The sequence below is a fragment of the Triturus cristatus genome, chromosome 5_1 (assembly GCF_964204655.1).
Source record: "Triturus cristatus chromosome 5_1, aTriCri1.1, whole genome shotgun sequence".
Lineage (NCBI taxonomy): Eukaryota > Metazoa > Chordata > Amphibia > Caudata > Salamandridae > Triturus > Triturus cristatus.
The window spans coordinates 45,325,431-45,343,158 of record NC_140587.1 but is presented as its reverse complement, the minus strand read 5'-3'; the positions used below and the strand labels follow the sequence as shown (position 1 = coordinate 45,343,158).

Below are 17,728 nucleotides of genomic sequence, written 5' to 3'. Positions count from 1 at the left end.
CACACATTTCAGACCTACTGGCTTTGCCAATGCTTGTGTTATTGTTTTGCCCCTAATCATATTTCAACTGGTTACACTGATTTTCCATTAGGAATATTTTTGGGAGATACAAGCGTACATCAACATTTTACTAAATGATGCTGCAAAGATATGGCACCTAATGTCTTTTTTCCTACTTGCATTTTTTTGTGAACATTTTATTTTGAAAGCAAAGAACCATCACTCTTGCTTTCAAGCTTCTGCAAATATTTGCATATAAACAGAGAGCGTTCTGGGAGCATTATACATAGCCTCATATTACTAAACTTTGAAAAGGTGTGTACACATTTATACTGGAGCCGCCTTCAGTAGTGAAGGCCGAGCTTACGGCATTTACTTTTAATGCTCACCCTAATAATGAATGCTTTTCATTAATGAACCATAAATACAAGTTTGAACAGCATTAACACATGGACCCACATATTACCTTAACTGTAGACAATGGCCTTTCCTAATCCATAATGTGGTACTGTAAACTGGCAGCCAACGGGTTTGTGCTGTAGGGGGTTGGGCCTACTTGTCCCAAGGACAAAAAAAACTTGATGCCCTTGACCCCAAACAAATCATTAGTAATTAGAGTTTGTTTTTGTGTGCCCATGTGTTTATTTTATTCGAATTACTCTTGTACTGGTTACATCATACTAATAATGAAACACATTGGCACACGCCTGTTTGTCCTAGACTGGAATCCCAGGTAATTATTTGGTCAATTTTTCGATTGGGGTCTCTAGACCGGTCCCATTCATAGTTTGTGATTCTCCAAGCGTTTGCTGACTATCTTGTCTTCAGTTGCAGGTTTCCAGTCTGTAAGGTATTTGGATAGGAGTGGTCAGGTGCGAGTACCCAAGAAGACAAGGTAATTCTGTGTACGTTCCTCGTTGGGTTGGGGGTTGCTGGGTAAATAGAATCACAATCTGCACCCCTTTTCTTTTGCAGGTTTGGGAGACCGTACTACGAATACAATTGCACAGGCAGACGGGAGTACAGGCAGAACAAACAGGTAATTGTTTGCTAGAGTTAAAGGAGTGCATTTTCTGTTGCAGGTTTTGCTGCCAGAACCCCACATATTTAAACTGGCGTACGTGAGTTCAAGCAGAAGTGGTAATTGTTTGGTAGAGTTAAACTGTGGTGCATCTTGATAATTGTAGTATAAAGGATTGCATTCATGAGCTAGGCGTCAACGTAAGCCATGTTCCCTTATCTTGCAGGCTTTGTGGCACAGCAGGTTAAAACCGGCGGGCACGGAAATGTTCAAGCGCAAAGCTGTCACTTTGGGAGAGTGCAGTGCGTCACCACAAAGGAAGACATGTTGCCTTGTATTCAAGGTAGAGTGGATGAAGGAAATTGTGGAGGCTGAGACGCAGAAATCGCGAAGCAAGGTCCGCGTGCAACTCGGGGAACTTTTCCAATACAGTTCAGACGTGCGCTTGATTTGCAAAGCATGTGCCGGAGCCAAGATTGTTGGGGACTTTTCCACAGGGAAGAAATGGAGTGATGGCTGGAAACTGGATTACATGAAACGCCATCTACTTAGCAAAGTACACGAGTCTGCCATGGTGATCTTGAGAAACAGAAGTGCTGCTGCCAGGTTTGGTTTTGGAGTGCGGGCAATGCTGACAGAAACTGCCACTGACAAAGCAAATAGAATGGAAGTAGTTGAACGACAAAGATCCCTGACTGAGAAAATAAAGATTCTCATCAACAATGTGTTGCTGGCAGTCAAGATGAATACTTCAATGTTATCTGTACAAGACATCCATGACCACCTAGCTTTGTATGTCAAGATACCAGACAGCTGGAGGAGCAAGAACTATGCCTTTGAGTTCCTTGAGGCCATCAATAGCGTGATACACTGTGAAGCTGTGGCAGAACTTCGTAACGCTTTGTATCACACATTGATAATTGATGAGAGCACTGATATTTCTGTTTCAAAAATGCTCATCCTGTACTTCAAGTTCAGACCAGTAACATCAACACAGCACAAAACACAGTTTGGGGGCATAGTGAAGCTGACTAGTTGCAATGCTGAGGCTATCACTACTGCTGTGAAAGATTTCTACACTGCCAATGAACTGGACCTTATGAAAATGGTCATGTTCACATCTGATGGTGCGTCCGTGATGGTTGGTAAGAATAATGGTGTTGCTACTCGCCTTAAACAATCCATACCTCATCTAGTTGAGCAGCATTGTGTCGCCCATCGAGAAGATTTGGGAGTTGATGATGCCTGGAAAAGGGTTCCAATGGTTAAAGAGATGGAGACATTATTGAGGACTGTCTACACTGTGTTCTCCAGATCTCCTGCAAGGAAGTCCAAGCTGGATGAAATTGCATCGGTCACTGAATGTGAAGTGGTCTCTTTTCGACCACTGAATGAAGTCCGGTGGCTTTCAAGGCATTTTGCTGTTGGTGCACTAATTCGTAATTGCGAGGCTGTTCTTAAGTACTTTGAGGATGAGAAAGTTGAGGAGAATGATCCAGTTGCTAAATATTGTTATAAAAAGCTATCTGACTCAAACTACCATATTTCACTTGCAGTACTTAATGACATTCTGGGTGAATTTGCATCTTTGTGCAAACTGTTCCAAAAAAGTTCTCTGACTACTGTTGAAGCTGTACAGTATGCAAGAGCAAAGATTGGCCAAATTAAGGAGCAGTATTTGGGGGACACTGTCTTTTGGAGCAGTAATGTAAGAGATCTGATGGTGTTGTACAAGGAAAGGCAAGAGTTTGACAGTGCGCCTATTTTGTCTTTTGTTTCCCTTCTTTGTGAGCACATGCAAAAAAGGTTCCCTGAAGATGAGCTAAAAGAATGGGCAAGTTTTGAAATCCAGGCAATGGCCGCACAATCACATTTTGATTTTGGGACTGAGAATATACAAAGACTTGTAGAAAAGTATAAAAATGTCTTGGTCCTGGGTAATTGCGAAACACCAGAAGATGTTGTTCGACAGTACAGAGACTATAAATATGTGGTGGCAGAACATGTAAACGGTGGGTTATTTACCACCTTTCAAGACATGGTGAATTTCACTGTACGCAATGCTGCTCAGTATAGTGTGGCCTCTCAGCTTGTTGATGTCTGCGCAACGTTTCAAGCATCTAGTGCAGATTGTGAACGAGGATTCAGCCTCATGAATACTATAAAGAGTAAATTGAGGAATAGACTAGAGCAGAAGCATTTGGATATGCTGATGAGGACAAAGGCCTAACAACTGAACGGGAAAGTTGACCTAGATCGAGTTTATCACCACTGGAAAAATGCCAAAGATCGCCGTGAGAAGCAACCCTGTCACCCCTCTAGTGATGCCACTTGACATGTCTCCCTTATTGTTTATATGTGATATTGTATAGGCTCCCAACATTTCCCCACCCAATTAACAGTGCTCAAGTTAAGAATATTTATTAAAATCTTATGATGGTACCACCGTTTAAGTCTTGTGCTTTTCTATACTTGAAGTGTACTTGCCTGTGTAACCAATTCATGTCATCGTTTATCTAATTTGGAAACTGCCCTCAAGACACTTATTGTGGCACTGTATGTGTGAAAATACACCATCTTTTCACTTATTGAAGTAAACGTTCTGAGTGACATTTGGCGCTGCGCACACGCGCGGTCTGGTTCCTGGCGCACATAGCCATGGTTGCAGCGCACAGAGACCCTCCACTGCCGTACACAGAGGAAAGAAATTAGAGGGAACATTGCTTGTAACAAGTACTGCCATTGTCACTGAAACAACCGGAACCAGATACTACTGTGTGCTCACTGAATTACTGAGCACCTTCTTTCTTCCAGGGTTAAGTAAGCAATCATTGTAACTAGTACTACCATTGTCACTGAAACCACCAGAGCCTGGGACTACTGAGAGCTCACTGAATTACCTAGTACCTCCTTACTTCCAGGGGTAACCAAGCAATCCTTGTAACAAGTACGGCTATTGTCACTGAAACCACCAGAGCCAGGTACTACTGTGTGCTCACTGGATTAGAAATGGGGGTCTCTATTTGGCAAGGGTTTGCACCTTTGTCCAAATAGGGACCCTTCTTCCTAGTCAGGATAAGGGAGTTACTCTCCTAAAATACCCCTGCTCCCCCCACTGGTTGCTTGGAATGAGCAGTCAGGCTTATCTTAGAGGCAGTGTGTAAGAAACTGGCTCTATATATACTGTACCAAAGTGAGGTAGAGTGTATATAGAGTCCAAGGGTCTCCAGAGGTTTGGCAGAGGTTAAGGTTAGATAGAATCTTACTCTCTAAAGTGGTAGCTTGGTCGAGCAATAAGGCAGTATCAGAGGACAGTGTTAAGCATTTGATGTACACACTCAGTCAGCAAATGAATTCACACACTCAAGGACTGAACTCTAGGCCAATTGTTTTTGTGTAAAACGATATACTGTTATTTTATTAGAGCCAAACAAGCCTGATACAGGTAAGCATTCAATTCTTTTCAGTAATAAGTTACTTGTTGTCAACAGTTTTAAAAAGCAATGAAGATTGTACTTGATTTGATTTACAGGGGATTCAGTAGGTTGCAATACTTAGTAAATTCAGTACATTGAAATGAATGGCTTTTTAAAGTAAATGCATGTAAAATTACTTTTGTGTTACTCTTGTAATCCAATGCTGGACTCCTAGGTTCAGCACTGGGACATTTACTTAAAACAGGTAAGTAATTTCGTATTCGTAGTTTGTACGATTTATAAAGAATATTTTCAGATTTCAAAAGTCCACACTTCAAAACGTTTTGGACCAGTACATTGAAATACATAGGCTGTTCCTGTAAATTGCAGGTAAATTACTTTTGCATTACTTTTGTAATCCAGGGCTGGACTCCTAGATTCAGCACTGGGACATCTACTTAAAACAGGTAAGTAATTACGTTTTTGTAGTTTGTACGATGTTTAAAGAATATTCTTGTATTTCAAAAGTAGACACTTAGAAACTTTTTCACTAAGAACCCCCAATGTTATCCTATGGAAGGAAATTCAATTCACAGGTAAGTTACTTTTTAGTTACTTTTCTTACTCAGTGCTGGACACCTGGGTTCAGCACTGGGACCTTTCCTGCAAACAGTTGAGAAAATTCAGTTAGGTTATTTGTGCGATTTGTAAGGAATATAATTAGTTTTCAAAAGTCGACACTTGGAAACTTTTTGGGAGAAAAAGTGTCAATGTTATCCTATGAGGAAAAACAGGTTATCGGTTTCGAGGTAAGTATTCAGTCTTTGAAGTTAGGGTTCTGGGGCAAGACTTAAGGATCTCCCAGGGTCAGTGATGCACTGTTGTTGCACCCCCAGTGGCACTAGGTTGGCCGGCTGCAGAGTGTTGAGGCCCAATGTTATCCTATGGTGGATAGGGCGACTCCGGTTGGTGGCTGCAAGCAGGCCACGGGGTTGTGGGAGGAAAGCTCCTAGGGTTAAACTCAGGGAAAGTTGTGGACCAAGTTAGCACCAAAGGGGCAGGCTCAGTGGCACTAGGGCGGCCGGGTGCAGGGTGCTGTTTTGAGGTTGGGTGCCCTGTTGATTTCAATGGAGATTCTCCGGGACAAAGAAACACTGCAGGCTCGGGGACAAGGATCCTCCAGGAGTGACCACCACTTCGAGGGGTAAGTTGGGATGTTGAGGGTTGGTTAGGCACCGCTGGGTTGGGCACACAAGGCCGTGGGGCGTCAGGTGCAGGGGTGCCTTGGGATGTCGGATTTTCTTACCCGCTCTGGTCGCGGTAGGTGGGGTCCTCTGGATTGAGGCTGCAGGCGTCGTCAGGAGGCTTGAGGCAGGTTAGGGGTTGCCGGATCTCGGGTCAGGATTGCCAGGGGGACCTCCTCATGGTATTTATCCACTCGAGCTCGGGACGGATTCTTCAGGTGCAGAGTGTGCGGGATTCGTGGTTCCTGGCTGGCACCAGAAGCTGTAGTTCAAACACGTCCAGTGTTCACGAGAGAAACAGCTTGGAAGTGAAGGCAGGCAGGTCCTCCTGGGTTTTTGAGGTTGCTGGCCGCTGGACACGCCGGGATTTCGCAGGATCAGGTTCGAGGGGAGACAGGCCTGTGGGGCTGGGGCCAAGTCAGTGGGCGTCGTCCTCTTATTAGCTCTGCACGGCTTTTTGTCCTTCTCTTCTTTTCCTGTGGTTGCTGGATCTGAGGAAAGAAGGTTCAGGGTGCCCCTAAATACTAAATTTAGGGATGTTACAGGTAGGTAAAAGGCAGGGACCAATGGGTCCCTTCCCTGGGGTGGGTACACCCCTTATTCTGCCACTCTCCAGTGGGAGGGGGGCAGGAGCCTGTCCCTGGTTGGCTGGGTCCCCCCATCCTCAAGATGGTGGGGACTCGAGGTTGTGCTTCACTTCGCCTCCCCCACCTTATCCTCACTTGCTTTTCCCGCCGGTTCTCCCGCCCAAAGTGGGGGGTAGAACCAGTGGGGACCAGTTGCTGAGTACACCAAGTGGTCTGGAGAAGCTCACAAAGGCGGCAGGCCTTTGAAGCTTCCCCTGCCCATCCTGGGGGAGGGGACCTAGCACCTCGTCCCAGGATGTGCATTGTTGCAGGCCCTCTGGAGCAGATGGCTCTCAAACACGGGGTCCAGCAACATGTCTGGTGGGTGGCAGCCTAAGCAGCCACTCAGTCGGGACACTGGTTGTGGGTCGAGTTCAGGGGGCATTTCTAAAATGCCCTCTGTTGTGCGTTTTACATTGAAACCCACACTGGCATCAGGGTGGGTACAATGTGCTGAGAAGTTTGATATCAAACTTCCCAGACTTCAGTGTATCCATCATGGTACTGTGGAGTTCGTAATGACAACCTCCCAGCACCATATACTCTTTAATGGTCCATAGCACTGACAATGTCTGTGAATGGACTACGACACTATAGGGACACAGGGCTCATGCTTCTGTGCCCTCACCACTGGCATACTGCACCCAGCTAGAGGGGTGACTGACCTAGGCCAGGGCAGTGGTTGGTAGGCATGGCACACAGGAATGTGTGCCATGTCGACTCTTCACTTTTGATCTGTACCAAGACACGCAGCCTGCAAGGCAGTGTGTTTGTGAAAAGGTACAGGGCCCCCAAGGGTGGCACAATTGGTGCTGCAGCCCTTAAGAGCCTTCTCTGGTCACAATGCCCTGGGTACATGGGGTACCATTTACCAGGGACCTACCTGTGGCCAGAGTTGCCAAATGGGTTTTGTTTTGGGGAAAGAACAAAGGCCATGGGTCCTGATTGGCAGGGCCCCAGAGCACATCAAGTCAAAGAGCATCAGTAGTCTGGCAACAACAACAAAAAGGGGGGTAGGGAGTTTACTGCAACAGAAACCCACTTTCTCACACAGTGTGTAAAGCATTTGCACATAACCAACAGTAATACAGTGTACACACTACAAAATGACACCACCCCAGTTTAGAAAAATATCCAATATTTGTATATACAAGACCAAAAACGATAAAAAAATCCACAATAAAGTATTTAAAAATCTACAGTTATCAAAATACGCTTTAACAGCAGTTCCTTGATGTCAATAGCTCCGTCCGGGGCTATCAGGGCGTAGTGAGCAAACAAATCTAAACAGTTCTGGCTGACCGCGGCGTCGCGGGCCAGCTACGGTGTCGGGAAGACACGCAAACAGTACCTTTTAGAAATGCTTGGCGCCGGCAACCTCTCGTTGAGTTTCCAAGAACATGGCGTCCGCAGGCGTCGGGGCCCTCGAAGTCACACGCGTTGCAGATCGATCTCCTCTCTGTTGGAGTCTTGAGCACTGATGTTGGCAGGTGTCGGGTGCTGCTGTGCGAAGTGCAGAGGTGCGGCGTGCGATGCCCTCAGGTCACGTGCAAGTAGCAGCTCGGTGACAGCGTCAGATGGCGTCGTCGGTGAGACCAGGATCGCGGTGCGAGATGAAGGCGGTGCTCGTCACAGAGCTAGCAGGTCATGGTGCAGGCAGCGTTGTCGTCGTTGCGGAGCGCTGTCATCGGCTGACGAACTGGAGTCAATGGCGCCTGTGTCGGTAGGCCAAGGATGCGGTGTGGGATGAGGGCAGTACGTTGTGTAACTTTACGAGTGGTGCCCTCAAACCACAGTGCAAGCAGTTGCGTCGATTTCGGCAGGGAGCGGAAGCATCAGGGATACCAAGGCGTCGTTGTGAAGCGAGGCAGTGCGGAGTGCGGTGCCCACAGGTCGCGGTGCGAGCAGCAGCTTGGTGGCGGTGTCAGCAGGCGTTGTCGGTGAGACCAGGGTTGCGGTGCGACGTTGTGGCAGTGCCCTTTGTGATACCAAGGTGTCGTCGTGAAGCGAGACAGTGCGGAGTGCGGTGCCCACAGGTTACGGTGCAAGCAGCGGCTCTGTGGCGCCGTCAGCAGGCATCATCGGTGAGCCCAAGGTCGCGGTGCGGCGGTGCCCTCTGCTGTGCAGTCAGGACATGGAGTAGGCAGCGGCATCGTAGACATCGTCGAGTTGCTTTTCCTCTGTTGCAGTACAAAACACATCGTCCCCAGTGCTGCGGGCAGAAGAGCTTGAAGTCTTTGTTGTTCCTGAGACCTCTTGAACAGGGGGCAAGCTCTACCTCAAGCCCTTGGAGAAACTCACAAAGCAGATTGCAGAAAGTTCAGTCCAGTCCTTTCACTGACCAAGACAGAAGCAGCCACTGCAGGCCAACACAGCAAAGCGCACAGCAAAGTGGTAGGTCCTCCTCGCAGCTTCTCCAGCTCTTCTTCTAGGCAGTCTTCTTGATCCAAAAGAGTTCTAAAATTCAGGGGTCTGGGCCCCAATATTTGTATCCAAAAATCCTTTGATCCTCTAGGCAGAGGGAGTCTGTGCCAAGCCAGAACCAGTTCTGCCTTCTCTGGTGTGATTTCCTGGCAGGAGGTGGAGACGGTATTGTCAGAGCCAGACCAGGCCGTTGAGGTGCAAGGAAATCTCCTCCCTCTTCCCCAACGCAGCCTAGGTCTATTCAGCCCTTTCCTGACCTACCTAGACTATCGGGAGCCACTCCTGCTTCCTAGCCATCTGTCGTCCAAAACCCAGACAGGCAATCCACATTCCATCAGAGGCACACGGATGACTGAGCAAGCCTACTTTCTAAAAGTGGTATTTTCAAACACAGAATGTAAAAATCACCTTTACTAAAAGATGCATTTTTAGATTCGGAGTTCAGGTATACTAAATTTTATTTTCCTACATAGTTCCCAGGGCCAGTTATGTTTATAAGATGTTATAAACAAACTTCCCATTCTGTCCGATGGGGAACAGGTAGCCTTACAATGTTGAAAAATGAAATGGGCTGCAATTTACTATCAGGACATGCCACACACACCAGGACATGCCCTACCTTTCACATACACTGCACCCCGCCCACAGGGATACCTTGGTCCTACCTTATGGGTGCCTGATATGTAAGAAAAGGGAAGGTTAGGGACTGGCCAGTGTGTGCACGGGCCAAGTCGACATTGCAGTTACAAACTTTTTCCGGGCTACTTACATGGGTGGCACAATCCATGCTGCAGGCCCACAAGTAGCGTTTGATTCACAAGCCCTGGCACACGCAGTGCACTTTACTAGGGACTGACAAGTAAACCAAACATCCAAACATGGAAACACCAATCCATAACATACTTTACCACAGGAGCACTTGCACTTTACCACCGATCAGCAGTGCGAAAAGTGCGCAGAAACACTATGCCAGCAAAAACAGAGTCAAAACCTGGAGGGCAGAAAGACAAAACTAAGGGGAAACACGACAAAAAGATGCCAAGTCTAACAATTACTGAGTACCTCCTTACTTCCAGGGGTAACTAAGCAATCCTTGTAACAAGTGCTGCCATTGAAACCACCAAAGCCAGGTATTACTATGAGCTCACTGAATTACCTTGTACCTCCTTACTTCCAGGGGGAACTAAGCAATCCTTGTAACAAGTACTGCCATTGTCACTAAAATCACCGGACCCAGGTACTACTGTGTGCTAACTGAATTACTGAGTACCTCCTTTCTTCCAAGGGTAACTAAGCATTCCTTGTAACAAGTATTACTTTTGTCACTGAAACTACCGGAGCCAGGTACTAGTGCGAGCTCACTGAATTACTGAATACCTCCTTACATGCAAGGGTAACTACACAATCCTTTTAATAAATACTGCCATTGCCACTGAAACCACCAGAGCCAGGTACTACTGTGTGCTAACTGAATTACTGAGTACCTCCTTTCTTCCAAGGGTAACTAAGCATTCCTTGTAACAAGTATTACTTTTGTCACTGAAACTACTGGAGCCAGGTACTAGTGCGAGCTCACTGAATACCTCCTTACATGCACGGGTAACTACACAATCCTTTTAATAAATACTGCCATTGCCACTGAAACCACCAGAGCCAGGTACTACTGCACGCTCACTGAATTACCTAGTACCTCCTTACTTCCAAGAGTAACTAAGCAATCTTTATAACAAGTGCTGCCATTAAAACCACCACAGCCGGGTACTACACTATGCTCCCTGAATTACCTAGTACCTTCTTACTTCCAGGGGTAACTAAGCAATCCTTGTGACAAGTACTGCCATTGTCACTGAAACCAGCGGAGCCAGGGACTACTGAGAGCTCACTGTATTACTGAGTACCTCCTCACCTCCAGGGTTAACTAAGCAATCCTTGTAACAAGTGCTGCCATTGAAACCACCAATGCCAGGTATTACTATGAGCTCACTGAATTACCTTGTACCTCCTTACTTCCAGGTGTAACTAAGCAATCCTTGTGACAAGTACTGCCATTGTCACTGAAACCAGCGGAGCCAGGGTCTACTGAGAGCTCACTGTATTACTGAGTACCTCCTCACCTCCAGGGTTAACTAAGCAATCCTTGTAACTAGTGCTGCCATTGTCACTGAAACCACCAGAGCCAGGTACTACTGTGTGCTCACTGAATTACGGTGTACCTCCTCGCTTCTGTGGGTAACTAAGCAATCTTAGTAACAAGCACTGCCATTGTCACTGACCCCACCAGAGCCAAGGTACTACTGGGAGCTCACTGAATTACAGAGTACCTCCTTACTTCCAGGGGTAACTAAGCAATCATTGTAGCAAGTTTGCCTTTGTTACTGGAACCAACAGAGTCATGTACTACTGTGTGCTCATTGAATTACCGAGTACCTTCTTACATCCAGGGGTAACTAAGCAATTCTTGTAACAAGTACTGCCGTTGTCGCTGAAACCACCGGAGCCAGGTACTACTGTGTGCTCATTGAATTACCGAGTACCTCCTTACTTCCAGGGGTAACAAAACAATCCTTGTAACAAGTATTGCCATTGTCACTGACACCATCAGAGGCAGGTACTACTGTGTGCTCACTGAATTACTGTGTACCTCCTTGCTTCCAGGGGTAACTAACCAATCCTTGTAACAAGTACTGCCATTGAAACCACCAGAGCCAGGTACTACTACGAGTTCACTGAATTATCGAGTACCTTCTTACTTCCAGGGGTAACTAAGCAATCCTTGTAACAAATGCTGCCATTGTCACTGAAACTACCGAAGCCAGGTACTAGTGCGAGCTCACTGAATGACCTACTATCTACTTACTGCCAGGGGTAACAAACCAATCCTTGTAACAAGTACTGCTATTGTCACTGACACCACCAGAGGCAGGTACTACTGTGTGCTCACTGAATTACTGAGTACCTCCTTGCTTCCAGGGGTAAGTAAGCAATCCTTGTAACAAGTACTGCCATTGTCACTGAAACCACCGGAGCCAGGTACTAATGTGTGCTCACTGAATTCCCTGGTACCTCCTTACTTCCAGGGGTAAGTAAGCAATCCTTGTGACAAGTACTGCCATTGTCACTGAAACCAGCGGAGCCAGAGACTACTGAGAGCTCACTGTATTACTGAGTACCTCCTCGCCTCCAGGGTTAACTAAGCAATCCTTGTAACTGGTGCTGCCATTGTCACTGAAACCACCAGCGCCAGGTACTACTGTGTGCTCACTGAATTACGGTGTACCTCCTTGCTTCTAGGGGTAACTAAGCAATCTTAGTAACAAGCACTGTCATTGTCACTGTCACCACCAGAGCCAGGTACTACTGGGAGCTCACTGAATTACAGAGTACCTCCTCACTTCCCGGGGTAACTAATCAATCATTGTAGCAAGTTTGCCTTTGTTACTGGAACCAACAGAGTCATGTACTACTGTGTGCACATTGAATTACCGAGTACCTCCTTACTTCCAGGGGTAACAAAACAATCCTTGTAACAAGTACTGCCATTGTCACTGCCACCACCAGAGGCAGGTATTACTGTGTGCTCACTGAATTACTGAGTACCTCCTTGCTTCCAGGAGTAACTAAGCAATCCTTGTAACAAGTACTGCCATTGAAACCACCAGAGCCAGGTACTACTACGAGTTCACTGAATTATCTAGTACTTTCTTATTTCCAGGGGTAACTAAGCAATCCTTGTAACAAGTGCTGCCATTGTCACTGAAACTATCAAAGCCAGGTACTATTGCGAGCTCACTGAATTACCTACTACCTACTTACTGCCAGGGGTAACAAAACAGAGCCAGGTACTACTGTGTGCTCACTGAATTCCCTGGTACCTCCTTACTTCCAGGGGTAAGTAAGCAATCCTTGTAACAAGTGCTGCCATTGTCACTGAAACCACCGGAGCCAGGTACTATTGCGAGCTCACTGAATTACCTACTACCTACTTACTGCCAGGGGTAACAAAACAGAGGCAGGTACTACTGTGTGCTCACTGAATTCCCTGGTACCTCCTTACTTCCAGGGGTAAGTAAGCAATCCTTGTAACAAGTGCTGCCATTGTCACTGACACCAAAGGAGCCGGGTACTATTGCGAGCTCACTGAATTACCTACTACCTACTTACTGCCAGGGGTAACTAAACAATCCTTATAACAAATAATGCCATTGTCAATGACACCACCAGAACCAGGTACTACGGCGTGCTCACTGAATTACCCAGTACCTCCTTACTTCTAGGGGTAAGTAAGCAATCCTTGTAACAAGTGCTGCCATTGTCACTGAAACAACCGGAGTCAGGTACTACTGTGTGCTCACTGAATTACCTACTTCCTTCTCACTGCCAGGGGTTACTAAGCAATCCTTGTAACAAGTACTGCCATTGAAACCACCAGAGCCAGGTACTACTACGAGTTCACTGAATTGTCGAGTACCTTCTTGCTTCCAGGAGTAACTAAGCAATCCTTGTAACAACTACTGTCATTGTCCCCGACACCACCAGAGCCAGGTAGTACTGAGAGCAAAAGGTGTACCTGGGCGCAAAAATAGCAAAATTCTGGTAAGGACAAGTTGTATGAAATTATTGGCATGGTGGGGGCACCCATGATGAAATGCTGGCCCTGGCTTACTTTAGGTCATTATTGACATATGGGTTACCCATGGGAAAATTTGGAATAAAAATTGGGTCAAATCTTTGGAGCTTCAGGCTTCATTGTCAATTGTTACCCCATGAAAGTCCTTGAATATTTACTGGGCACCTCTTCAGAGCAATTGTATGTGGAACATAGTGCTTTAAAATGCCAGGTCTGTCTCCCCAACAGTGCACCAGGAACAGTCTCTAGCGATACCCGTGCCGCAGTGTCCCATTTGTGTCAAAACTGCACAAAAGGTTGGCCAAGACATAAAATGGCGTCAGTCGGAGTGAATTCATTGAGCATCGGAGAGGAAGGTGTCCTTTTAACAATTTGTTTGACGTAGAGAGGGTAGAAATATCTGCAGGGCCTGGGGATGAAGACACCCCAGGGTGCCCGCAGTGAGGTGCCCCCCTCCCCACACACACACACACACACACACACACACAGCAGCTTTTGAATACAATACAGACATCTGCATTGTACAAGAGATTGAGCCAGCCAAGATGGCCGGTCTTCTAGGCACCCTGGCCTGTATCTTTAAGTGCAGTTGGGTAAGAAAGGCGGAAACCAATAAAGAAGGAGCTAGAGAGGGAATCTATACCAAGGCCGCCCTACAATCAAACCGACCAATCACAACACAGCCCTTGATAGGACAAACACACTCTGTTTTTCATTTGGGAGTCCTCCAATCACATTGGAATACTTATTCAGGGTGGGTTCTCTCTGGACCCAGTCCCCCAATCACACTGGATTACTTATTCAGGGAGGGTTCTGTCCGGACCCAGTCCCCCAATCACAGACCCAGTCCCCCAATGACATTGGATTTCTTATTCAGGGAGGGTTCTGTCCGGACCTAGTCCGCCAATCACATTAGACTACTTATTCAGGGAGAGTTCTGTCTGGACCCAGTCCCCCAATCACATTGGATTACTTATTAGGGCGTGTTCTGTCCAGAACCAGTCCCCCAATCACATTGGATTAATTATTCAGGGCGGGTTCTGTCCAGATCCAATCCTCCAATCACATTGGATTACTTATTCATGGAGTGTTCGGGACAGAATCACATCAGATAAGAAATCCAATGTGATCGGGGGACTCCGAAATGAAAACCAGATTGTGTTTGTCGTATCAAGGGCTTTGTTGTAATCGGAAGACAGATGGGAACCGCAGCTGTAAGTGGACAGACCCAGATAAACACAGAAGACGGACACGTGGGTTCTGAGTAAGATAAAAATGCGCTATTAGATATTTGGGGAGAGCAACACGAAGAGAGGAGCAGATGAGAGAGAATCGGCGATTGGAAGGGAGGTTTCAAAGAGGAAAAGGGCAAAAGGCTCAAGTTTACGAATGCGATAGCGCAGAGAGCTTGAGGGTTTTATAAAAGAAGCGCGGAAAGGAGTTTATAGGAGAATAAAACTGGCGGGGGCGCAAGAATGGGGAGGGAGGGGCGGAGCCTCAGAGTTTCCAACAATCACGCTGTCTTATCATGCTAAAGTACAATATTTTGTAAAGTTCCCAACATTTTTGAAGACTTTCAAAACAGAGCGAGGGAGTGTGCACTTTTGTCTGTGTGTGGAAAACTTCTCTGTGAAATCCTACAGACACCTCACCACACTCGACTAAAAGCACCTGTATCCAACTATATACCAGAAAATACATTTATGAAGGGTGTGTAACACTCCACATACCCCCCTGAAGCTGCATCTTTGCATATTGGAAGTGTAAAAAGTGAGCTGTGGTGAGCGGGGGGAGTCCAGTTGTGGCATTAAACACTGGTGACCACTGTGCATACCTTATGCCCACACTGGTGCACATAACATAATGTGTATTTGTAAAGCGCACGTTCACCCAGAATGGTATCTTGGCACTGAATAAAGGATGCCTATTGTTGCCCAACTCAATGATACTCATTTTATTGACCTGAGAAGGATGAAAGGCTGAGTGGACCCGCTGAGATTTGAACATGAGCCCATGAGGTCAAACACAGGCCCCTCCGGTGGATGCATTAGTCCACTAAGCCACCAGACCCTGCAATGATAGGCAAGTAGTGTTCTCCGAGACTGCATGCATTCACGATGCCGACTCAGCGGTGAGTGATCTTACCCAGGAGGTGCGTTGGAGTTGGGGCCAAGGCTTGCATTAGTACCTGTGGGACTGTCCGGGTGGCGCGTTCAGGTGGGATCCACGTTTCATTGGAAAGGTAGGCGAAAGGGCAATCACTGTCCAATGCCAAGAACAGGGCCTGGCAAACCACCTTCCACATGGTTATCAGTCATGGTTCATTCCCCACTACAGCTCAGAGACTGACACTACTCAAGTGGAATGAGGCGCTCCTCATTGCAGCATGCAGAGGAGCGCCTCATTCACCACAATGGGGGCCTCTATCTCCACCACGCCAGCGTCGCATGACACCTGTAATTATCACATGCTAGGCTGATATCTAGGGTGACCCTTGCAAGCAGGCACGGCATGGCTCCCGCTGCCCCAACCTGCCCACATTGCCCGGGGGGAGAGTGCGCAGGCATCAGTTCACGTTTGGCACGAAGCACCGTGCCACAAGAGGGGTCTCCTGCCTCCAGGTTCCAGCAGTGCTTAATTTGAGAAAAAATAAGTGTTGGGGCCCTTCTCAGGATAAAAGTCCTGCTTTCACACCCATTACCTCTACCAGAGCTGACAATTCCAGTATCCACACAACTACTAAGCATCACACTCCTCCAAGATTGACAATTCAGACTATTCCAGGGCCCCAAAGCATTAAGAATGGCTTGGGAGGCAGGTATTAGTCATTTGTAATGTATATTGAATGAATTAATGTTTGTCTCTAAATCAGACAAATAGCGCTACCTTGTGGCAGACTATCATAAGTGCCGGTGTGGCAATTAAGTGCCGAGGCTGAGCACCAGAAACCACAGGCTCAAATTAAGCACTGGGTTCCAGCAGAGCAGTCCAAAGCAATCGATCCAAGATTCATCTATGTGCAGATGCTATCCACATAATGACTGGCTCAGGCGCGGAGGTCACATGCTCACTTGAAGCTACACTAAGAGCAACAACCAAGCTAAACTCCAGGCCTGGCTCTCCAGCCTGAAACTGAGTGGATTCATCCCAACAACCAGAAACACACACCAACATGTATGACCAGGACAGGGAGGCCAGTCTGGCCTGAAATAAGCAAACTGCAAGGAAAGAAAAAACAGCTCTCACAGCTGGAGGCAGCTTCGGGCCAAAACCTTCTCTTCCTTACATATAAATCTGAAAACAAGTGATGTTTAGGATGGCCTCATGCAGCCCTCCCTCCAAGTGTTGATTCATGACTGAGCCATGTAGGACCCTTGTCTTCCTCAACCCATTGGGACTCTCATCAGAGACCAACCGGGAAAGCACTTAGTTACATAAAATGTGATGTTGTGCAGCAGTGTAGTCCCCGGACCACACCCACACTCCACCAGCAGGTGCAGATGAGAAGGCTGTAAGGCTGTCTTTCAGTGGACAGACCAAGAGAATGCAGCCCCCTGCCTTCACTCTGACTGGCTGTTGCCAACCAATCAGTGTGAATGGGTGTTTCAGAACAATGAAAGTGTGTTAGTATGACTCGGCTGATGGTGGATGGGAAGCAGGGATGATGGATAAGAGGTAGGGAGGATGGTCAAGAAGTAGGGATAAGAAGTGGGGATGATGGGTGAGAAGTAGAGCAGATACATGAGAAGTAGGGAGGAGAAGTAAGGAAGATGGAGGAGAAGTAGGTGTCAGAAGTAGAGATGAGAAGACAGTATGATGGATGAGAAGAATGTATGACAGATGAGAAGTAGGGATAAGAAGCAGGGAAGAAAAATAGGATGAGAAGTAAGGGTGATGGATGAGAAGCAGAGATGAGAAGAATGTATGATGGATAAGAAGTAGGGGTGATGAATAGAAGTAGGGGTGAGAAGCAGAGATGAGAAGAATGATGGATAAGAAATAGGGGTGATGAATAGAAGTAGGGATGAGAAGCAGAGATGAGAAAAATGTATGATAGATGAGAAGGAGGGGCGATGAATGAGAAGTAAGGATGATGGATGAGAAGTGGGGATGAGAAGCCGGGAGGGTGGATGAGAAGTAGGGATGAAAAGTAAAGATGAGAAGAAGATATGATAGATGAGAAGGAGGGGTGATAAATGAGAAGTAGGGATGATGGATGAGAAGCAGGGATGATGGATAAGAAGTGGAGATTAAACACGTCTGATCCCATTTCTCCTATAGACTCCATGTTCAAGCCCATGGTCTGTCGTACTCTGGGACAGAGTGACCCTCCAAACTCTGTCTGTTCCTATAGAGGGACCGTGTATCCC

General features: G+C 46.8%; 1 protein-coding gene across 2 annotated transcripts in view; it reads right to left on the bottom strand.

The window, feature by feature from the left end:
• LOC146830124 (uncharacterized) overlaps positions 1-17,728 on the bottom strand; it is a 163,799-nt gene that overhangs the window by 144,676 nt on the left and 1,395 nt on the right. The window lies entirely within an intron of this gene.